Source organism: Pseudorca crassidens, chromosome 17, assembly GCF_039906515.1.
Source record: "Pseudorca crassidens isolate mPseCra1 chromosome 17, mPseCra1.hap1, whole genome shotgun sequence".
Taxonomy (NCBI): Eukaryota; Metazoa; Chordata; class Mammalia; order Artiodactyla; family Delphinidae; genus Pseudorca; species Pseudorca crassidens.
The window spans coordinates 48,154,333-48,179,933 of NC_090312.1; the positions used below are offsets into that span (position 1 = coordinate 48,154,333).

Consider the following 25,601-nt stretch of genomic DNA (forward strand, 5'->3'; position numbering starts at 1 on the left):
GGTAAATGTAATCTTCTTGATAAGCACAAAGAAAATATCAATAGACTATATGCAAAAAGAAATGAAAAAGGAATCAAGAGTTCACTACAACAAAATCGGCTAAGCACAGAAGAAGTCAGTAATGGAGTAAATGAGGGGCAAAAAATGCATAAGACATACAGAAAACAACGAGGAAACAGACAGAATTAAGTTCTTCCTCATCAGTAATTTTTGGAAAAGTGGATTAAGCTCTCCAATAAAAAGATAAATATTGGCAGAGTGGACCTTAAAAACATTCATAATCCAAGTATATGCTGTCCGCAAAAAACTCACTTGATTTCAAGAGACACAAGTTGGTTGAAAGTTAAAGCACAGAATAAAATATCCCATGCAAATAGTAACAAAAAGAAAGAAAGAGAGAGAAAGAAAAAGGAAGGAAGGAAGGAAGGAAGGAAGGAAGGAAGATAGATCTGGGATGGCTACGTTAATATCACACAAAATAAACTTTAAATCAAAAACTATCACAAGAGGAAAAGGAGGCCACTATATGTTGATAACAAGTTCAATCTATCAAGAAGATATAACAACTATAAACATATATGTACCAAACATCCCCCAAATATGTGAAGCAGACATTGACAGAATTGAAGGAAGAAATAGATAGTTCTAAAATAATAGTTGGAGATCAATACCTTGCTTTCAATATTGGATAACACATCTAGACAGAAGATCAGTAGAGAGGTAGGGGGACTGAATAACACATTTAACCAACTAAACCTAACAACTATATATAGATCACTCCACTCAACAACAGCAAATACACATTTTTCTCAAGTACACATGGAACATTCTCCAGGAAAGACCATATGTTACGCCACAATACAAGTACCAATACATTTTTAAGAAACTGAAATCATACAAAGTATCTTCTTTAGCCACAGTGAAAGGAAGGTAGAAATCAATAACAGAACCATTGGTAGCCATTTCCCATCATGCCTGCCACACATGATATAAAGCAATGAAGGGGAAAACATAATTGACCATTTAGAAAAGTGGGAAAGAGGACATACCATTGACACAGAGTGTGTGCTGTTTCCCGTCGTCAGGGATAGAAATAAATTAGCATCATTTATTCATTAGTGTGTTAATTTCTTGGTCAATCATTGCGCAGCCAGTGTTTCTGCCTGATGGGAAGATTTCCTATACTCAGTGTTGAGTGGAGACAACCTTGAAAGGGACATTTAAAAGGATTATACTGTGATGGGCTTAGCAGTACCCTTCCTCCTATGCCAGTATTTAGGCTGGGGTATTTCCATGCAGTGTGTACAACCGTAGGCCCCAGGTCACCAGAATTTAGTTGGATTCGTTTTGTTAATACATTCCCTCAGTACTTTGTCTTTTATTTCACTGTTGCATTTACTTCATTCTTTATTATCACTGCGAAACAACTTTGTTTCCTGTTCAGATGCCAAAAAGTGGATATCAATACCTCCTGAGTTTTACACATCACAGATCTGTTTTACATATCAGAGACAGAGACAGCAACTATTTCCAATGACTTTGAGACATGCTTTGAACATGTGATTAACATGTGGAGTGTTGAAATGTGTGTCGAGCTCATTACACTTGCTCTAAAAGGTTTCAAACTGCAAAGATTTAAAAATCTTTATCTTTGAATAGTTTTCCTGTGCTGTCCCTTTGTGTCAGACTGTTAATGTGCAGTCTGGCACCTTCAAATAATGTGGCTTTGTAACCAATTATTTATATGTTGTTTTATCCACAGAGAATCTTTTTTTTTAAATAAATTTATTTATTTTTGGCTGTGTTGGGTCTTTGTTGCTGCACATGGGCTTTCTCTAGTTGGGGCGAGTGGGGGCTACTCTACATTGTGGTGTGCGGGCTCCTCATTGCTGTGGCTTCTCTCGTTGCGGAGCACGGGCTCTAGGCACTGGGGTTTCAGTAGTTGTGGCACGCGGGCTTCAATAGTTGTGGCTCATTGGCCCTAGAGCACAGGCTCAGTAGTTGTGGCGCACGGGCTTAGTTGCTCCGCGGCATGTGGGATATTCCCAGACCAGGGCCCGAACCCATGTCCCCTGCACTGGCAGGAGGATTCCCAACCACTGTGCCACCAGGGAAGTCCCCACACAGAGAAGCTTAAGGTAAAAACATACAACTCGATTAACTACACGTCCTCCTGTTCACATTTCCCTCATCTTTTCTTCATCTTCTGCCTATGTTTCCTTGGCCCTGTTTATATTAAGTGCTTTTGCCGTTATATTTGATTGTCTGTATTCCGGTGAGTTACCACAATGCTTTATGAGACATGGTAGGATATAAATGCATTTAAGTTATATATATATATATATTCATATATATATATATATATATGTAGTTTGCTTGAGTGCAGTGTTTTTTGTTTTCTGTACTGAATTCATTAGCATGGGTCGGTATAAAATTTAGCATAGGTCAATATGTAATTTGTAAACTAATAAGGTCTTAAAAGTGAGGAATTAAGTCTTTTAAATTTAATTATTTATTGTAAAGAGCAGAATAGCATACATAAACAGGTGCCTAAGGAAAATTTGTATTCTAATATGGAACTCTCATGAACACTTTTTTTTTTCTTCTAATGGTATGATAGTAGGCCATTTGATTATTTCTATTTTTATGGCTTTAACTTTAGAACAATGAAATATTCGTAAATTTTAAAAAGTATTTTTCTTTATTTGATGCGGGTGGGATACTGGAGAAATGGAAGGTCAAACACCTATTGAGGAATCCATACTTGTCTATATATTGTGTACTTTTATTTCAATAACTGATTTAAAATTCCTAAAAGGATGCTATAATAAGTTATTATGCCATTTTACAGACTGAATTAAGTGAATTTCAGGGAGGTATGAAACTTGCCTAAGGCTATCTAGCTGCCAAGCGGTAGAAGTGAGAATTAAATCCAGGTATACCTATCGCCAAAGTTTCTGCTCATCTCTTTACATCATCCACTTTTAATAGCCAATGCTTTCCTGCTTACAAATATGACTGAGGTTGCCAGACAGTCAACATTCCTTTGTAATCAGAGAGAAAAATTACTGTTGATTCTCTAAAGACATATTCCTTTTCCATTAAGTGCCTTTAGTTGTTCAAATAATACTTCCAGACAGTAGTAATCACACAGTTGGAGACTAAGAACAGAACTCAGGGATGTGTCTGGCAGTCGGTAAAGACCAACTGGGCTCACTGATGGTATTTACGGTCATTTCCTCTAGACTAACATAATCTTATTAATAAGACCCTAATAATTCACAGTACTGCCCTTGCCTGATTGTTTGTTCTTCTCCCTCTATCACTCTCTCTTTCCCCATATTATTATTATTTTTGGCAATTTTTGGTGAATTAAATTCAGGGATTAGTATTCAGGAGTACTCGTCACAAAAGCAGAGAATCTTAGCTCACACCAAAGGAAGAAAATAGAGAAAAAGTATAAATTACATGAATACACACACATACACACATGTGCCAACTATATGCTGCACTTCTCCAAAATCTATTCGGTATCTGCACATTTACTGTATATTAGCAGTAAGACCAGAAATGAGCGTAACGCTCTGTTTACAAGGCACAGAAAAGAGACCCAAATATGGAAATTACTAGCAATGAGAATGGGGAAGAAAGACTACAACAAGGAATGTAGATGATATTTTTGTTTCCTAGCTATGATGCCAAATATTGAACTTTCAACTTGAGACAAGGAGGCCATAAAAAGTTGTATGAGTTTCCTAGAGCTGCCATGACAAAGTACCAGAGACTGAGGAGGTTAAACAACAGACATTTACTCACAGGTCTAGAGGCTAGAAATCTGCGATAAGGTGTCAGCAGGATTGATTTCTTCTTAAGTATCTCTTCTTGGTTTGTAGATGCCATGTTTTCCTTTTGTCTTCACATGGTCTTCTCTCTGTGCATGTCTGTGTCCTAATATTTTCTTTTTATAAGGACACCAGTCATATTGGATTAGAGCCCACCCATTTGACCTCATTTGACCTCAATTACCTACTTAAGGGTCTTATCTCCAAATACAGTCATATGACGAGGTATTGGGGGTTAAGACTTCCACATATTAACTTGAGCAGGACACAATTCAGCGGATAATAGAAGATAAGAGTAATTTAAGCAAGTAAGTAACTATTGTTTACAGTGAGTTGCTTAAGGATATGAATTTACTCAAGAAAAACAAGAAGAAATTACATAACACTGTACGTTATACAAAGATATTAAATTAATCATCATAACATCCTGTGAGATGGGCATTAAATTAGACTAAGCAAGATGAAGCAACTTATCCAGAATTGTATAGTTGGTACTTTCCAGAATTTAAACCAGGTATTTTCCCAGTTCCATTCTATGTTATATATTCATTTCATTAGTTGAAATGAATTTTGAGTCTTCATTTTGCTTAGTTTCTGAAGTTACATGGGGATAGAATGGAGTTGGATATTTTCAGTGACATTCACACATGGGGAAGGAAATTGAGTCCAGAAGCTTCAGCAATGTTTCCATGGAGAACACTAACAACAGAACCAGAAACACCGTTACCCTTTTGGTTCAGTGATCTTTCCTGAAGCACTACAAGAATCAATCTTAAGAAGCCCAGTGTTTTCCAAACTTTCACCAATGGGCTCTGTAGGGTCCTCTAACAGTATCTAAGAGACTAACTAGTTTCACATCCCAAGCCACTTAAGACAAGGAGTTCTGATTGTTCTCTGTGAGGAAATCAAGTGACAATCATAGCTGGTGATTTAGGATAGTTTCTTCAGGGCCCAGGCAAAACCTAATACACAGTAATAATCATTGTTAACTGCATCTTTGACAAGGATTAATCAGGTATCAAAGAGGTCTATAAATTGGGAGAAATTATGATCAAAGAGAAACACAGACCACAGATATTTAATTAATGCTCAATTTTTTATGAGTTTAACTTCGGTTAACCTAATTTTCCTTCTTCTAGACAATTTCCAATTCGTCTCCACAAAGAGACCAGAATAAGCACCTTCCAATACAAGATTTATTGTGTTGCTTTAATTTAAAGCATACAGTGACTTCTACATTCACTCCACCAAGTTTTGCCAGGAGAGAAAAGGAGATGTTATATAGTTTGTCTTGAATTAGATATGCCACCATACTTGACTTAGCTCATCCTACTGGAAGCACTTTGAGGGCAGATTCTACAGTCTTGTCTTACATCCTCTATGGAATCAAGCCAAGGGAATCACACACAGTTACAGCTGGAAAAACATTTGTTCTGGGTTAATACTTTTAGCCTTTACCACCAAGACTTTATCAGCAAGACCTACATTTACAGTCTCTAAACAGGAGACCTTCTTGCCTTCCCTTTTCATATTGTCTAGGAAGGTAAAGGGAAGAACTGAGAAGTACCCAAAGTCAGCTAGCAGCCAGCACAGATAAATCATCTGTGGAGATATTGTTTCTTTCAAAAGATATAAACATAAGAGGAAGTCCTAGTGTTTGAAGCAACTGTGCATAATAAAATTCCATGAAAACCTAGAAATCCAGATGCAGATCAGTAACATATTGGTTAAATAAGCTGTTATGTTCATGCAATGGACAAGTGTACATACATTAAGAAGAACGAGATACTCTTTTCTATGAGATTCTCTTTTCACTGAACTCATCAGTGCTGCAAACACAATGTTACATAATACTTCTTCTTTAACATTATATCAGGCATCCTCATCTTGTCCTGCATTTATTGCCAGTGTTACTAAAGTCTATCACTTACCTCTTTCTCTTTTAGACATATAATTTCTTCTTATTTTGGAAGCATTCATCAATCCCTATTTTACTCTTTCTTTTAAATTACAAATGAATATTGAATTTTATAAAATATCTTTTGGGGGATATTTCAAGTGATTGTATACTTTTGCTCTCCTTTGACCTTGTTATATGGTAAATTATATTTTGTTATTTTATATTGTGCTATTTATTATATATTGTATTATGTTTACTAATGACATTTATTATATTATAATTACATTATTTTTAAGGTAGCATTTTGTTTTAGATAGACAAAACAACCAGTGGAATAGGAAGCATCTTAAAATTAGATGTAAGATATAAGGGAATTGAGATTAAAATAAAATTCACGTTTTGGATCAGTAGCAAAAATTATTCAACAAAAGTGGGAAAATATAGCTATCATAGAATTACTAAATTCTAGATACAGCAACTAGTTAAAAGTTAAAAAATAATGAAAGTGTAAAAGCATCAGAAACTTGGGAGACTTGAAATAAATTATTCATGAGGAATATCTTTCTAAGATACAAAGAAAAAAGGATACATTTAATTATATAAGAATTAAAATCTTCCTCATGGCAAAATGCACTACAAAGGTCAGAAAACAAGCAAAAGAAATTGGGAAATATACTTAGAAATGGATATGCCTTCTTTACAACTTTTGAGGGAAGCACATGTTTCTTTTTCCTTTAACCTGTTATGTGGGTATTAATCTATAATTTAAGTGCATGGTTCCTTTCCTTTAACCTGTAATGTGAGATTTAATCTATATGGTAAGTGCATGGTTCCTTTCCTTTCATCTGTAATGTGAGTGTCAACATGGGGCACTGTTTCCAAGCACAGACTTTGGATGTTCCTGTACTGGTCCCGTCACTGACCATCCACAAAAACTTACAAATGTTGCTTTACTTTCCTGGGGGTTAGAGTCTTAGCTAAGAAATGGAAGCAAAATAGAACTTTCCCCCAGGGATGATAGAAGGTTTAAAGGAGTAAATATGTAAGTGACTTGGCACAGTGCCTAGTACAAGAGAGATCAATATAAGTACTTAGCAATTTTTTAAAGAGACAGAGGAAAGAAATAAAATGTGGTGATTTCAATCTATTGATATATATTCTTGACATTAAACTACCTTTTCATTCATTGGATGACCTAACTTGCTCATGCTTTTTCTTACTCTAGTGAACGTGGGTAGCTAATATCATAGTTTAAAATTTTTCCTTTTATATTTACAAGTAAATTTGACCTGTAAATTTCTTTTTCCTTACAGTCCTAATCTATTTTCAGTATTAGAATTATATAGACTTCATAAGATGAATAAAGGAGCATTCTTCCTTTGCTACTCTCTAGAAGTTTTTCTTTGTTAATACTGATGTTATCTGTTTAACAGAAGTTGGATAGAATTCACCTCCCAAATGATCTGGCCGGGTCTGGTATTTTCTTGGTGAAAGCCTGTAAACTATTGACTTAATTCCATTACTGGTGCAAGAACTCCAGCTACAAATTTCCTCTTGTGTCAGTTTTGGTAAACTTTAGGAGCTAGGAAATTGTCCACTTTACAGAAATGTTCAAATTTACTGGCATTTCATATATTCTCTGTTTGTACTCTCTGCTATAACACTGTCCTGATTCTTTCTGTATATTGTTTACTTACGTTTTTGTTTTGCTTAATCAAAGTTTGTTTTTTTAAATCTTTTCAAAGAATATTCTTTTGACTTACTAAATCACCTCAATTTTATACTTTTTTCTGTTTTATTAAGTTCTGCTCATATCTTTATTGTCTATTTTTCTATGTTCTCAGGGTTTATTGTTTTACTCTTCTGATGTCAATTAAAACACTTGGTTATTAATTTTAATAACTCTTTTTACTTATAAATAGTTGAACTTTTTGAAGGTTCCAGTTTAGTTGTACGTATCTAAGGGTCAGCTCCTCCTCATAGTTGCTGGCCTAAGGTTTAGTTCACCCTATAGCAATGTATATATTGACATTTTTTCCCCTCAACTTTCTGTGTTTTGCTACTTCTCACTTCTTTTGCAGAGAAGTCCTTTGAAATACCCTTAACTTATTTTACAGCCAATAAATCTTTAAAATACTGTGTATTTTTTAAGATAAATCAACTTATATAATTAGGCAGGAAATCTGATCTGCCATATTTTTAAAAACAGCATAAATTCACTCTTCACGATTAACCTGCTGTATTACACAACCTTCGAGTTTTTAGCTTTATCAATGACATGTACTTTAAAAATGTCTGAAAGATCCTACCCAGTCTTTTAAAACATCCTTGCTCCTTGTTTCAGTTCTAGTTTTATGTATATTTTCTGCCTGGCACCTGATAATTCCAACATCTGATGGATGGCCTTGGGAATTTAATTCTGGTATTGATTGTTTTTGCTGATTCTCTCCACTTGTAGCTGATTTCTTCATTATTGTGTAAATTTAGATCATGAGCTCACGTTTAGCTAAACCTTATCTGTGGGAACGCTATAGGCCTGTGTTGAAGGTCTACCTCTCCAGAAAGGGTTTAGTTTTGTGTTTGGAATACCACCGATTTGGGAGCATTTTAAGTTAATTTCTTAGCTTCTGTTTGCAAGACCGCAAATAGATTTGCAACCCAAACACTGTGAACACAGATCTGCGGTTCAGAATTCTCAAGATTTCCTACCTGTTTCCTACCCAGAGCAGAGGCCAAGAGAATTTGCTCTTAGTCTCCCTTTGCCAGCAGATATTTTTTTCTCCTGGCACACCCTTTCATTAAAGGTGAAGCCAGGGATAGGTAGGTTTAGTTCTAACTTCCCATCTAGTAGGGATGGAGTCTTACCTCCTGCCTCCCATGTGGTCATGGCCATTTAAAAACAAGTCTCTATACCAGGTGTGTCATTCAACTACGGCCTGTATTCCAAATCCAGACAGCTGCCTATTTTTTATGGCCTATGAGCTATGAATAATTTTCACATTTTAACTGGTAGCATTTTAAATGGTTACCTAAGTACCTAAATAATATCCTCAATTTTGCCTCTTTGGTCTACAAAGCCTAAAATATTTGCCATTTGGCTCCATAAAAACAGGATTTCCAGCTTCTGTTCTAAGCTATCAAGATCTTCAATCCACTCACTCTTAATAGAGCTATCACTCTCACACATGGACCACCGTTCCTTCATGGGTCCTGGGAATTTCGACTGCACACTTCCAAAATCAACCACGCACTTAAAAATAAGTTGTGTACATTTAACCTAGCATACCTAACCCATTTCTGTTAGGAGAGTTTTTCAAGTAATCTTGCCCACCGTATTCTTCAGAACTTCATTAATAATGGCAAACAACTGGGCTTACCTGGTGGCACGGTGGTTGAGAGTCCGCCTGCCGATGCAGGGGACACGGGTTCGTGCCCCGGTCCGGGAAGGTCCCATATGCCGCGGAGCGGCTCGGCCTGTGAGCCATGGCCGCTGAGCCTGTGCGTCCGGAGCCTGTGCTCCGCAACGGGAGAGGCTGCAACAGTGAGAGGCCTACGTACCAAAAAAAAAACAAACAAAAAACAAAAAAAGGCAAAAAGTTAAAACAACATTCAACAAAAATGCGAAATGTTCATAACAATTATAGAAGCACATACAGTAGAAAACTATAAACTGTTATTGAAACAGTGAGACATAACTTTTTATTCCTAAAGAACTATATTTAGGTCCCTTTTGTTTAAATAAGTATATTTCTGTGTATGTATGTATACAGTCATGTGTTTATATACACATACATTATTTGTATATTTATATAAACATATGAAATACATACCTATACACATACCTTTGATTTATATTTGTATACATAGACAGGAATATAATTATATATTATATATTTATATACATCGAACTGAAAACTGGTAGTATACATATATATCGCGTATAAATGTGTGTCTACGTGCATGTGTAGAAAAGCGGGTTGACAGATATGGAAGCATGAGTTAGACAGGGTTCAAGATTTTAAAAGTACTTATATGTAGGTAGTGAGGTTAAGGCCCATTTGATTGAAAATATTGCATATTTTTACATCAATTGTTATGATGACCAGATTCCTATGTCAATAAAATTATAAATAGCTATACATACTCGTATGTGTAATGTATAACTAAAAGTTATATAGTTTTATATATGTATTATATTTATATTATATAATACAATTATACTAATACATTATATATTGTTATATAGAATATATTAACTATAGTGTATTATATCAGATAATAATAATTATATATTTATATATTATGATATAATTGTTTTATAATCAATATTACAGGATATATCATATTAATATTATGAACATATTAACCATAGAAATACATTTCATTACTCATATATTTTGTATATAATATATGCTAGGCAAAAATATATATTAATATAATACATAATTGTTATACACTAATATAAATATTAGTATATTACACTTATACATCAATATAATATTTAATATTGGTATATTTATATTATTTTTAATATATACATAGCTAATGCTCTTTAAAGCCATCTGCTACAAGTAGAGTAAGACCAGGAGTATGGCCAAAGCAAACTGTAAAAATATTAGATTACTTATATTCATTTATATGTCATTTTCCTGGAATCTGCATATGGCTACTAGAGAGGACACAAAGCAAAATCAACAAAAAGTGCCCAAGACATAGGATCCTTTATTCATTGGAACCTCAAAGGAAACACAGTGCTATTCAGTCCCCCTTCAAAGAGCCAAGAGCAAACCTTGAAGCACCCAGTAAAAGCCAATTCAAACAAAAAAGCTTTTCCACTTAAACTGGAAAAAGTTAAGTTCCCAAGAGACCCCCTACATCAACCACTGACGCTCATTTGGCAGTAAGAACAATAATGTTCACCGAACAACAAGAAACGCAAAACAATAGGTGTTTTACCAAAAACACAAAAAACCAGCTAATTAGTGTCTTTCCTGTTTGAAAGAAGGGGGTGGGAAGTGGGCAGACGACCTGATAGGAAAGATAAAAAGAAAAGGAAAAGGAAAATAACAGTTTCCAGTTTGACACTCAAGCTGTCTTCTACATCCATTTCGTCAAGACCACCAAGTCAATGTGGAGGCTTTTTCCTCCTTCCCTTTGCTTTTCATGAGACCGATCACAACCAGCACTGCAGATTCCATCGAATTAAGGAATGCTGTTGCCTACATGTGTGAATGAGCTGTGAGTAAAGTACTGAAGTAGAGGACACCTAAAGTGAAACGTCTTCATGAATGTCCACGTGGCTGAGCAGCAAGTTAATCTTTCATAGATGTGCTAAAGAAGAAGAGTTGGGTTTTATTTTATTTACTTTGCCCTGGACTGTGTTGAATGACTATCATCGACAAGTTCAGGCTACTTTTTGCTGAGGATTAATGCACTGGGAGAGCTGAGAGAACACTGAACAGTAGAGCTGTCTTTTTCTTGACCAGTTCACCTTAGTTTCCCAAACTCTAAGTCTTTCCCTAATTCTTTCTCCTTTTTATTGTAGTAAAATGAACATAACACAAAACTCACCATTTTGATCATTTTACAATTCACTGTACCATTCAGTGGAATTTACTACTGTCACAATGTTGTGCAACTATCACCACTGTCCAACTACAAAACATTTTCATCACCCCAAGAGGAAACATACACCCATTTTGAGGAGTCATTCCCTATTTCCCTCTCTTCCAAACCCCTGGAAACCACTAATGTATAATATTTTCCGTGTGTATGGATTTGCCACTGCTGGACATTTCATATAAATGGAACCATACAATATAGAGCCTTTCGCGCCTGACTTCTTTCACTTAGTTGCATCCATGATGTAGCATGTATCAGTAATCCATTCACTTCTATGGCTGAATTCTCTGATCCTGTTTTCTTCATACTGTTTGAATACAAAATTTAAAATAAGTTGAGAGTGAAGCTCTGTTTTAAGGGCACATCTACGAGGCCAACTCTTTTAAAAAAGGTGAAAAGGGAGATATTGTTGTGAAATGATAATCGTTGAGAAGCCTCAGCCAATTTGATAATGAAAAGTTTGGGAAATGTTGCAAAAAATTATCTGCTTTATATTAAAAGCCTTTTAAGCAAGGATTCAGGAGACTGTCTTTTTCTTGCAGGTAACTGAAATGAGTCAGAAGGAAATAACTGCCCTTTAAAACAGATTTTGAAAGGATTCTATTTATTCTTAATAGACGAATGGGAGTACAAGTAGTTCACATCCAATATGGACTCCCTGTCCAAACACTGTTTATCGTTTTAGCCACCACTATCGAATTATATTTCTTGAGAGTAAGGCAGCTCCATTCCTGCATATTACTTTTCTTTCCTGCATATTACTTTTTAAAATTCATCTATCAAATTCATCAATCCATTAATACAGTATAAACAAGAGATGTTCATGTTTCAGTGCAGTTCAAATATCAGGTATAAAGAACCACCAGCAAGAAAAAGAATCCTATATCTCTTGCCAGAATGTGGTCAGCTCTGGGGTGCTTTGCTAGCTGAAACACACTTTCATTGTTAAGAGGATAGAGGCTGTTTAAGAGGGATGAGAGCCAAAAAATGTTAACTACGTGTATGTGTTAAGAACAGTGCTAGGTTATCTCATATTCTATATCAGCCATTTTACATATGTGAAAAGCGAAGTTAGAAGTGTTTTAGTAGGGCTTCCCTGGTGGCGCAGTGGTTAAGAATCTGCCTGCCAGTGCAGGTTTGAGCCCTGGTCCGGGAAGCTCCCACATGCCACGGAGCAACTAAGAGCATGTGCCACAACTACTGAGCCTGCACTCTAGAGCCCGTGAACCACAACTACTGAAGCCCACACACCTAGACCCCATGCTCAGCGACAAAGAGAAGCCACCACAATGAGAAGCCCGCGCACCGTAACAAAGAGTAGCCCCCGCTCACCGCAAGGAGAGAAAGCCCGCGCATGGCAAGGAAGAGCCAACGCAGCCAAAAATAAATAAATAAATCTTTTTTTTTAAAAAAAAAGTGTTTTAGTAACTTACTAAAAGGCACGCAATCAGTAAATCTGAGCAAGAATTCAATCCCAAATCTGTCACACTGAAGTTTAAGCTAATACATGAGATTAATAAAAACAGCACTAAATTAAAAGTTCAGAGATATTTTTAATTTCATACTCTTTCACTAACGCTCTTTGGAGATAAATCATTTCTTTTATATGGGCCTTAGTTTTCACAACTATAATAGTTGGAAGCTTGACTAGATGATCCAATTCTAAAATGTTCCACTCATTTGGATTCCTACAATAATTGCCCTTGCATTGCCCATGCATGCTGCCACCAAGCAGCCGCAGAGACTATTAGTTCCTCTTATATCCCTAGTGGGGAGTGCATTTTGACATCAGACTTACCGGTCAATAGTACAACCTGTTACTATAACTATAAAATAACAAAATAATCTGGTATTATTTCCTGTAAAGCAGAAGCTTTCCATTGTCTGTGAATCATATCAGAATCACCTGTAGGTTTGTTTGGTTGTGTTTTAACATCTTTATTGGAGTATAATTGCTTTACAATGGTGTGTTAGTTTCTGCTTTATAACACCTGTAGGTTTTTAAACATAGAGGAAATCCATAACCCATTGAATGAGAATCTTCAGAGACAGGACATGGGCATCTGGATTTTTGGGCTCCCATCATCCGTATGTTTTACTTTATTTTATTTTTTGCCTATGTACAATATTTGTCACATCCTCTTGAATCTTTAAATGTTTCTTTTTGTTTTAAAATTTTAGAATATTCCATAATCTTCACCTACTTTTCATAAGGTGTTATCTGTTATGTTTATTCGATCTTGTGCTTCTCCTGGTTAAGTCTTCTTTTTTTCCTTTTTTTTGGCGGGGGGGGGAGGTCCCTGCCTCATGGCTTGCAGGATCTTAGTTCCCTGACCGGGAATTAGACCCCAGGGCCCCAGCAGTGAAAGCGCCAAGTTCTAACCACTGGACCACCAGGGAAGTCCCAAGACTTCTGTTTTAAATGACTTTTTTCCCACTCTAATTCATTCCTGGGATCAGTTTCATGTTTGAACATCAAACCAACCTTGCATTACTAGAATAAAGCTACTTTGATTGTGATATATGATTGTTTTACATACCATGGATACAGTTTGTGCTTCTGTTTACACATTTTGCATGCATGTTCAAAAGAGAAACTGGCCTGTGATTCTATTCTTGTAATATTCTTTTTAGTTTTGATCTGAAGCTTATGTTGGCCTTATAAATATTTTGAGCAATATATACTTTTCTGTTTCCTGGAAGATTTTTATGTAAGATTACCAATATTTCTTCCCTAAATATTTGGAACAATTTACTTGGAAAGCCATTTATCCCTGGAAATCATTTTCTGTAAAGGTACTTAATTATACAAACAACTTTTGCAGTAGATATAGGTTTTTGAGATATGTTTTCTTTCTTGGGTTAGTCTTGTTAGCTTGCATTTTTAAAGAATTTGTCATTTTCGATGAATTTTCAAATTTATAAATATGAAATTATCATAATTTTAACAGCTTTATTGGGATGTAATTTACATACCATAATTTCAACACTTTAATGTATACAATTCATTTAGTGTAACCACTAAAAGACTTGTGTAAGCATCACAACAATCCAATTTTAGATTTCTGTCCCCCCACAAAAAAACCCATTACACATTAACAAGCTTTTTTCAATCTCCTCAACCCTCTCAGCCCTAGGCAACCACTCATCTACTTCCTGTCTCTACAGATTTGCTATTCTGGGCATTTCATATAAATGGGACCGTACAATATGTGATCTTTTGTGAGTGGCTGCTTTTACTTTACATAATGCTTTCATGGTTCATCCATGTTGTAACATGGATCAATAGATCATTCCTTTCTATAGCTGAATGCTATTCTATTGTATGGATATTCCACATTTTGTTTATTCACTTATCCGGTTGTCATTTGAATTATTTCCACCTTTTGTTTTTAGAAATATGCTTCTATGAACATTCACGTACAAGCTTTCGAGCAGACATAAGTTTTTATTTCTCTTAGGTATATATTTAGTAGTGGAACTGCTGGATCATAGGGTAACTCTATGTTTAACACTTGCAGGAACTCTCAAGCTGTTTTGTAAAATGGCTGTACCATTTTACATTCCCACCAGCAATGTATGTGGGTTTCAATCTCTTCTGTTACAGCCTAGCATGTCATCTATGCTGGAAAACGTTTCACACGTAGTTGAGCAGGATGAGTATTTTACTGTTTGGTTGAGTGTTCTGTAAACATTTATTAGGTCTTGTTAATTCATAGTCTCGTCCAAGTCTTCTATATCGTTGTTGATCTTCTGCCTAACTGTTCTATCCATTATTGACTGTGGAGTACTGAAGCCTCTACCTAATGTTGTGCAATTATCTATTTCTTCCTTCAATTCTTCATGGATTTTGGTATTTTCTTCTTCGTGTATTTTGGTTTTACCTTATTCAGGGCAAATATGTTAAAGATTTTTGTATCTTCCCTTTCTTTATCATAAAATGTCCCTTTTCATATCTAGTAAGTTTTTTGTTTGTTTTAAAGTCTATTTTTTCTGGTATTAGCGTAGCCACTTCAGCAATGCTTACGGTTGCTATTTGCATGACGTATATTTTTTCATCCTTTTACTTTGTACACATTAGACTTTTGAATCCAAGCAGTGTCTCCTATAGAAAACATTTTTTAATACCCAGTTCGACAATATCTGCCTTTTGATTGTATTGTTTAATTCATTTACATTTAGTTTTTATTACTGATATGGTAGGATTTATTTATGTCTATCATTTTACCTTTGGTTTTCTACATGTCTCATGTTTTTGCTTTTTTGTTATTGTTCCTCCATTTTCCTTTTATAGTAAGTAGATATTTTCTACTGTAACATGTAATTCCTTTAATGATTTTTAACCACATTGTTTGAGTAATGGCTGCACTAGGGCTTACGGAATACATCTCAGAATCTCTTCAGATTTTTACTAGGTTCATTCCAGATAGAAACAGAAACTGTACTTTTATAGAGCTGTATGCCTTCCCTTCTTTTTTGTTTTTATTACATTTATATATTTTACATACTTAACAACATACTATTATAATAATTACTTCTCAGAAGCTTATTTTTTCAAAGAGCTTAGAGAAGAAAGTTGAGCAAATAAATATTTTTGAGTTTGTCGGGTTAATCTATTTACCATTTCTGGTTCTCTTCCTTTCTTCCTGCGGATTCAGCTTATGATCTACTGTCATTTTTATTCTAACACAGCTTTGTTCTCACTGCCTTCGTTGTGCCATATCATCAAATGTATGATTTTTTTTATGTTATATAGAGAACAATCCAAATATAGTCATATTGGTTAGGCACTTACTTTTTAAATTTGTTAAGAGAAGAAAGGAGAAGAAATTTGAAATTACAGTATCTTTTATAATTCCCTACACAACTGCTCTAGTCAGCATTCTTTGTTTTGTTTTTATGGCTTGAGTTACTGTCTGCTATCATTTGAAGAACTTCTACTAGTATTGCTTGTGAAGCCCGTCTGCTAACAGTGAACTCACTCAGTTTCTGTTTCTGTTTCTGAGTTATGGTGAAGTATTGATGACAAGTTGTGGAGTGGTAGGAAAAACTAAAATGCGATGTGCTGTATGATGTATGTTTCACTGAAGTGTCTTGGTCAAATTCTAATGATTTATGATAGAAATCACATAAAGCAAGCATCACAATTCTCCAGGAATGTTCTGTAGAATGCTAATGTTAATGATGAATATGTGATCCCAAATCTTTCACTTGTATTGACCTTATCTCATTAATTCTTCTCCCAACAATGCCATAACTAGAGTTGAGTTCTAAAGTGTACCTTCCCCTTTTCCAATAGAAATGGTCCCACAATTTCAGAAAGTTCTCAAAGGTGAAAAAGTGCACACGGCGTTTATCACGTTTGCAAATGCCAATGAAAATGCTAAGGTAACACTGTCCAAAAGGCAATATTCTTCTGTGAGGGCACCCAACTATAAACAAATACACATATTCTAAATACAGCTTAGATCTGTGACATGTTTTGGCCAATGAAGTGTGAGCAGACATGATGGCCTTCAATGAGCAGCAGAGGCCTTAAATGGGCTTGTGCAGTTGGGCTCACCTCTTATGTTTCAGTGAACTTTGTGAGAAGACAGGGCCTGGGAGCTGCGGCCTCACAGTTGGGCTCCAGAGGAACATGTGTGTTACAGACCTCAAACTGACCCAAAACACGGAGCAAAACCAGCCATCTAGAGGTCTAAAAGAGAGCCACTGCAGCTAGCCAATAGGTCCAAGAAAAATAAATTCTTGTTTATGGAACTGAGTTTTGGGTCGATTTGTTCCAAAGCATTATCACAGCAAGAGCTGACTAACACAACATCCTCCAAATCATTGTTATGTAAATGGATGCCACCATGCCTACAAGTAAGGCAACTGTGTACTCAAATTGTGAGAGTTCTTGAACTCTTGGTGCCTCTCCAACACAATGTACATGGCTAAATTTCCACAAATAAGTTCACTAATATACCACAAAGATCTCCCTAAGCTTTTATTAAATGTAATGCAAACATCTTTCTTTTCATTTTCTGCTTCTACATAGTTAAAATGCTTTTTATCAATGTAAAATGGCTCTTACCTTTTGGCTTCTGTCGTGAGAGTCTTTTGAACTCTGAAACACTGTAGGATATCACCTATAAATGGAATCTAAAACAGACAACAATTGAACGAATATAACAAAAAAGAAGGAGAGTCACCGATATAGAGAACAAACTAATGGTTGCCAGTGCGGAGGGGGAGGAGGGGGCAATACAGGGGTGGGGAAGTGAGAGATGTAAACTACTGGGTGTACGACAGGCTCAAGGATGTATTGTACAACACAGGGAATATAGCCAATATTTTGTAATAACTGTAAATGTAAAGTAACCTTTAAAAAGGATATAAAATTTTTTTTAAAAAGAAATCATACTTAAAATTCGAAACAATTTAAATGTCCATCAACAGGAAAATGCACATATAAATTACTGGATTTCCCTACATGGGAATCCTACGTAGCGAGGAAAGTACATGAACTAGACAGATCTTTACGTGTCAGCATGGATGAACCTAGCAAAGATAACACTAAATAAAGCAAGTAACAAGAGAAAACAAAATAGAATACGATATGCAGTTTAAGAATACTTAAAATTGTAGCCTACATAGAAAGACATCCATGCCACTGATGGAGACCAAGTTCAGAGGAGGGGTTACCCAGGGTCAGCTGGGGAGTGGCTGTGTTTGGGAAAGTGGTCACACCAGAGACTCTTCAACAGGAATGGTAATGTTTCACTTCACACGCTGGCTGGAGGACGGAGGAGTGTCTGCGGATGTTATAATGTGAGCACGCTGCATGTAAAAGCCATTGCTGACCACATCTAGGGGAACTGATGCGTGGGAGCTGGTAGTGGGTGGAGGCATCCAGAAGGTGGTGGTAGAAGAGGAACGTTGTACACGTAACGCCTAAGGCCTGACCAGAGGACGACCACTGCTCTAGAAACTGGACACAAATCCAACTTCTACGGCCAATCTTAGAAGACAAACTGAGGCATATTTAAAATTTTAACACTTTATGTGCGCAAAAATAGATTCAATTCAGGCAGCACAAAGCGGAAGAGGTGAGGAGCACTCCAGCCACAGGAGCTGCAGAGATGTTTATTTTAAAAGGGCAGAAGCAAAGCAAGGAAACGAGTGATTTGCTATGGCTTTAACGCCTAGTTGGTGGTTTGTGACTGGGTGTCCTCAGCGGTGTTCGTCACCCTGAGGCGCTGACAGGCTTAGATTTTGGTTGGTTTAAGTAGGCGGCCGCATCGCTAGAGCCACCGCAGGCTAACGGCCTCCTTGCAGGGTTAATTTACTAACACCAATTGTCTGAGTCCTTCCTCTTACTCAGTCACTTCACTTCCTACGCCTCACTTTCTCTTCTCTAAAGTGGATATTCAGTAATAAATTCTCTGTGGAGGTGTCAGTACAAAACAAAGTGATTATTAGGAACCACGATCATGTCCTGAATGCACGGAACACGTCACCGTTTGCCAACCACCGTGTCAAGTCAGCAGAAACGACAGAAATTAAGAGCTCTCCGCAGAAATTCACACACGCGTGCACCAGGTATGGGACCACAGGCAGACGTTCACTCAGCCTTTCCTGTGTCCCTCACGGAGTTCACGCTCTCTCCTGGGCGGGGCGAGCACCGACACTTTGCGGGAGTTTAACTACTTTTAAAATGCACTGATACAACCATGTCTCACTTTTGTTTGGATCAGTCAGCAAACGCTTTTTGGAAACCCCAAATTCTCCACACCTCCTACCTTTCGCGCTGCCGTAGTCTCGAAGCTGCCGACACCGCTCCTCAGGCCGCGTCGTCAGGGGAGGCGGGTCTGCGTGCTGCTCCTCAAGCCGCGTCGTCAAGGGAGGCGGGTCTGCGTGCGGACGCACGGCGAGCGCGCAGAAGTCTTCGAGCCCCGCCCCCACGGGCCCGCCCGGAGGCTTAAACCGCAACCCCGCGGCTCGGGAGGGCGTTGATGCCCGCGCCAACACCAGGCCGCGCGTGGGCTCCGGAGCGCGGCATGGAGGCCCCGGCCTAGGTGGGGCCCGTGGCCCTATGTCTTCTGGCTGCTACGCCGGTCCTGCGCACGATGCGGGGCAGCAGCCGCCAGGGGGTGGGCGCCCGAGGGGCTGGGAGGCGAGCCGGTGCCCCCAGGCGGGTGTGGGCATCCTGTCTGCAGCCAGCGTGCCCGAGGCCGCGCTCAGGCTATGATCACTCGGTGAAGCTCCGCCCGGACAGCACGGCCGACTCCTTCTCGCGCTCTGAGGACCTGTGCGCGCTGCAGGACTCGGTGCCTCTGCCCTCCGTGCGGGCTTCCCTGAGGGAGGGCCTGCTGGACTTAACGCCGACCGCCTCCATGGGGTAGACTGGGCGCCACTCCTGAGCACCCTCTGCCCCTGATCTGTATCCAGAGCTTCTTCCAGCCACGGCTTGTCGAGATAGGTTTGTACTTCCCGCTTCCAGGGGCCCTCGTGTGGGCGCTGAGAAGCGGGGTATTAAATGGTTAAAGGTGGAGGGTGGGCACTAGAACCGGTGCCCAGTGCCCGGGTGTGCGTGCACTAGACGGGGCGTGCGGCCTAGGACTCCTGCCAGCTCGGTGACCCCGGCCGGGTGCCTTAAGGCTTCAAGGTCTCTGTGTTCTCATCTGTAGCATGGGCTTAACAGGACCCAGCCTCCGTGGCGGTTACAAGGATGCACTGTGTTAATGCTTCTACACTCTACAAAGTAGAACACTTAGCACAGTTTGGAGCACCGTTAATTGTTGCACGGATGTTACCTGGTCTGTTGAATGACTTTGCCTGGTACACACCAAAGCGGTTAGGAAATGGATATATCCCAGCTTCATTTCGTTTCCATTCAAACAGGGCTCAGGAAAAAAAATTTTTTTTCAATAGGTGTATCATATATAGTGGAAAGAGCACCGGTGTGAAGGCAGCTTAGGGTTTGAATTCCAGGGCTTATGCTCTCTGTGGCCTGGACAGGTTTCTTTTGCACTACAATCCCCACACTTGTAAAATGACATTAAAAACCACTCTTTCTGTGGGTTCTTAGAATTAATTAAGCAGGTTATGTGTGTAAAGTATCCTGGCACTTGAATGAGTTGTCAGAACCAAGGGCTGCTGGAGACCATGCTTCTGCCCTAGGTAATCTTCCCTTCTACTGGGCAGCAAGTAAACACAAGCACATGAGTCAGTGCTCTGGAAGAAGTGAGTTCTGCTGCTACAGAGCACAGAATCTCTTTTTTCTTTGATTTAGTTTTTATTCTATATTGGAGGATAGTTGATTTACAATATTGTGTTAGTTTCAGGTGTACAGTAAAGTGATTCAGTTATACATATATCCATTCCTTTTCAGATTCTTTTCCCGTACACTTTGTTACAGGATATGGAGTAGAGGTCCCTGTGCTATGCAGTAGGTCCTTGTTGATTATTTTATATATAGTTGTGTGTATATGTTAATGCCAAACTCCTAATGTATCCCTCCCCGCCATCTTTCTCCTTTGCAGAGCACAGAAACTTGGAAGGGAAAGTTCAGGGTAGGATTCTTGGAGGAAGTGCCGTCCTTTCTAAGGATATGTAGAAGCTCCTGGGGTGGCAGGAGAGAGCAGTGTGTGTTGAGGTTTGAGAAATGTAAGAAAATATGGCAAAACTAATGTACAGGACTGGAACTCAGGGTTTGGGAAAGAAATGAGAGTCGATACTGAAAACTTAGTGGGGCCCAACAGAAAGGCGCCTTGTTTGTCCTGTCAGAAGTTTGGATGTTTATCCTGAAGGCTGCGGGAAACACCAAAGAACAGTGAAATGGAATTCTGGTTTAGAGGCTCATTTGGACCTCCATGTGGAAGGCAGTTGATTGGGTGCAGGGTGAATTGTAATCTAAGGGTCCCACTTAAGTTATAAAAGGTGGGACCGGGTTTTGCAGATCTGAGAGAGAATGGGTGAGGCCTGGTGACCAGTTAGAAAAGGGAGGGCAGCAAGCGTGGGTGACAGTTTACAGCTGCATCTTTTTGAGAGATACAGAGCACAGTAGAAAGGGATTGGGGGTGGCGAGAGGATCTTACTTCATCTTCAGTGCTTTAGAGGGGCCTGGTAGACAGGTCTGGGCCCAAGGTACAGATGTGGGCTTTTGGGAGGACAGGTGTTTGAAGGCATGGTAGAGACTTAGGTTATCCACAAGAATATCCAAAGAATCATAGGTCTGAGAGTTTTTTTAAGTGGGTATATTTGAGGATGTTTATAAGCTGAGAGAAAGTGGCCAACAGAGGAAGGGTGTAAAGATCTAGGAGAGGAAGTGATTGTTCATTTGTTTTTGAAAAGCTGAACACTTATCGTGTGCCTGGCCCGTTTCTAGGATCTGGGGTTCACACCATCTGTTATCTCTTCTGCAAGGACAGTTCAATTCATGCCCCGGTGAACAGAAGTCAGATTATTCTTTGCATCCCATTCAGGTGTAAGAACTGTTTTGTACCTCTGAAGGGAAGCAAGCTCTATCCTTTGGTCACCTGCTGATGATAATAGCATTGGCTGAGACCTGACCATTTACAACGAAGGCACTTCTGTAGGTAATAAGTTCCAGGAGGGCCCGAACTGAGTATGTCTGTTTCAGCATTTAGCATGGTTTAGCATCTGAGAGGCCGGTACATTATTGGCATATAGTAGACTTAAAAATGAATATTTGTGGATTGTCTGAATGAGTGGATGTGTGTGATTCACATCCTATTTGCAGGTCCTATGCCCTGCAATGGATTTTCAGTGTCAGGTTGTGAAAGTATTTATGACGGGGATTGGCATTGTTCCCTATCTAATGGATAAAGATTACACATGAAAGGACTTTACACTGACATCCTAAAAGCCTCATAGGAATTACTTAACAAAAAAATAAAATTGGATTCTGTATAATTTCTAATTTGTAAGCTGGCCAGAACACTGGTATTTCAGCCAGTCCTCTGGTAGTTCCGATGACGTCCCCATGATCACCCAGGCATAATCAGAATGGCTTTAGGATTTGGGAGCCAAAATGTTCCTCAGTATTTACGGCTTTGCTCGTCCATTTAAGAAAATGGACTATTGAAAAAATAGCTTCAGACACAATATGGCATTTTATGATTTAGCATGAAATCTGAGAAATATAGAGGTTATCGGAAGCCTGCAATGGTAAAGTTCCCTCTGCTATTGAAGTTATTGTCTTTAAACAAAGATTCTACATCACTAATGCTATATATATATATTTTATGATATTCAGGTTAATTTCCAATTCTAAGGAAGTAATTGGTTGGTTGGTATGAGAGATGGTGTGGCTTCCAAAGGTGAAAAGTATTATTTTGTTGTAATTTCCGGCTACCTAAGGATGGGAGAGGCCCAGGACACTGCAGTCAGTATATTATGTGGAGCAGGTTATATTGTGGTTTATTTATGAACTTTTACATGTTTATTTTCTTCTTTGCGGTATGCGGGCCTCTCACTGTTGCGGCCTCTCCCGTTGAGGAGCACAGGCTCCGGACGCGCAGGTTCAGCGGCCATGGCTCACGGGCCTAGCCGCTCCGCGGCATGTGGGATCTTCCCAGACTGGGGCACGAACCCGTGTCCCCTGCATAGGCAGGCAGACTCTCAACCACTGCGCCACAAGGGAAGCCCACATGTTTCTTTTCTATGCAAGTTTGTGTGCTCCTTTTTGAGTTTTGGTAGATAAGTGTTTTGTAACTTTGGAATACTTGGAGTTTATATATATATATATATATATATATATATATATATAAATGTAGTAGTTAAAGCCGTGGAGAGTGTACTAGTCTACCTAGGTTCAAATTCTGGCTTTACCCTATGACTTCCCTGTGGCTTCCTCTGCTCACCTATTAAAAAGGAGGATAATAAGACTGCTGTGGTGAGTTACATACTAAGTGCTATTTAAGCATTTGCTATAATGATCATGTATACTTGAAGGCAAGGAACTTGCCCCTTGATCGTCTCTGTATTCCTAGTGCTTAAGAATTCCTAGTGCTTTCCTAGTGTACTGTCTTAGGATAGAGATAGCTCAGTATAGTTCTTCTCACTATAAAGTACTGTTACGTTGAAAGTCTTTGCTTGTGTACTAATAATCTATGACATATCTGCTGAGGACAAGGAAAGGAATAGTTTTAAAACTGCAATGGATAACAAAAGATTGTATGATGTAATGCCTTTATTATGTAATTATAAAACTAACAAATGATCATGGTAGAAAATATGAAAAACTCCTAGACAAAAGAGAGATCAACAAAATTTGGAGTAACTTTCAGAGTGTAGAGTTGTCCATGAATATTAGTGCTTTCATATTTTCCAGGACTTTAAGTAGACTCTGCTTCTTAAGAGTCTATTCATGATATTTTACTTTAATGATGTTTTCATCATGGGGACACACACACACACACACAGAAATCTGTTAAAAAAAAAAAAGAAAGGCATGTAAATCACTGATGTTTCAGATAGCCACATGAAATAAAGTGAGAAAGGTCAACAAGCTGAAAGAATGTGGAGTAGCATCTCCTTAATTGCTTACATAACTCTGATAATTACCTCTTTGTGGATAAAGTAATTAATGGGGAATCTAATTCAAGAAAAATGTATGAACTGCAAGCTTTCTCAAAGCCAAGTATTTCTTTCCACAAAAGGTTACTTTCCACGGCCATTCTTCCTTATTACCAGACAGGGAAAGAGTATTGTATAGCAAAGGATCTTCCTGAAGGAGGGTGCTTCCCACACTGATTGTCATAAATGACTTCGGAATTACTGTTGCTGTATTACCAAAATCTTAAACTAGGATATTTTTGTCAAATGCGGTTCTTAGGTAATTTTTAGAGCTACAAACTGTCAGATGGCTCTGAAATAACAATTGTCTGGCTATTCTGCAGGGTGATCACAATATGGTAATGACCTTGAGGTATCACTAAAAAGCAGGAAGGTGTGAGTCTTCCTTTGGTGCCAGAGTGAAATGCGAGTTGGAGTTGGAGTTGGAAAAGAGGCCCACAACCAAGTGATAGAGAAGGAAATGTGAGGTCATTGGTGAAAAACCAGGTTGAAGTTAAGGTGAAGAGGCATGAGGAAATGGGCAACTGTTCCAGTATTACAAAGATCATCAAGAAGCATATCCATGAATGTGGTTTGTATTGCAATCTGCTGAAAAAGAGACAAATATCCTGGCCTGGCCTTCATGGAGATTATATTTTATTGATTCTGATAATAGATTATTGTTGAAAAGGGCCTCCTATAAATTATAACCATGCAAAGGCAGCAAGATAATTTATTTTTCTTTATGTATCTGTTTCTCATTCCTACTCACTTCTCTCTTAGGGGAAGAGAAAATCGCACACACAAAAAAATGTCAAGTCTCAGCTATTCCTTTTCAAAATAATTTTTTTCCAAATTCCAGTGGAGGCAATAGGTTAACTGTTAAGATTTGTAAGCCTCAAAAAGCTAGATTTTTACAAAGTGTAGCCAAATTCCATTCCATAAATAATAGCTTTGGAAAGAATATGTGGTGATGCAAAGTTGGAAAAAGCTGGTTTTCCTTCCGTGAATGGCTTCACTGTCTTGGGAGAAGAGGCAGAGAAGAAATCAAAGTAATTAAACATGGGGTGAGTTTTCCTGATAGGGGACTCTAGTGCTTTAAAACAGACTAGATAATCCTAGGGATAATCTGAGGGTAGAACAGACCAATGCCTCATTTCCAATCTGGTACCCTGGAAGAAAACAGTGTATTTCCTTTGAGGTCTTGAGAGGTTTTTCTTCTGCTTTGTTTTGGTTTTGGTTCATTTTGTAATCAACCTTATTAAGGTATCATTTACATACAATAAAATGCAGACATTTTTAGTCAACGGTTCAGTGACTTTTAATTAATGTATACATTTGTTTAACTACCACCCCCATAAAGATAGATAACAATTCTAAAACCCTAGAAAGTTTCCTCCTAGGCTTTTGCAAAAGTATCCCCATCTCCCACCCCAAGGCAACCACGGATCTGTTTTTTATCTTTAGAGATGACTTTTGCCCAGTTTAGAATCTCATGTAAGTTGCATAATACAGTAGGTGCCCTTTTGATCTGGCTTCACTTGCTCAGCATATGGTTTTTGAGATTCATTCATGTTGGGATGTTTTAAACCAGGACTTTAGCCTGGGTGGCTGATGTTGTCTGAAGGCACCTATAGGTACATCTGAGTCTCTGGCATTGTCACTGTCTGTTC

General features: G+C 38.2%; 1 pseudogene; it reads right to left on the reverse strand.

Annotated features, from left to right (window-relative positions):
• Window positions 1-19,249, reverse strand: part of LOC137210208 (UDP-N-acetylglucosamine--peptide N-acetylglucosaminyltransferase 110 kDa subunit pseudogene) — a 43,640-nt pseudogene extending 24,391 nt beyond the window's left edge.
• Between the last annotated feature and the right edge of the window lie 6,352 nt (window positions 19,250-25,601).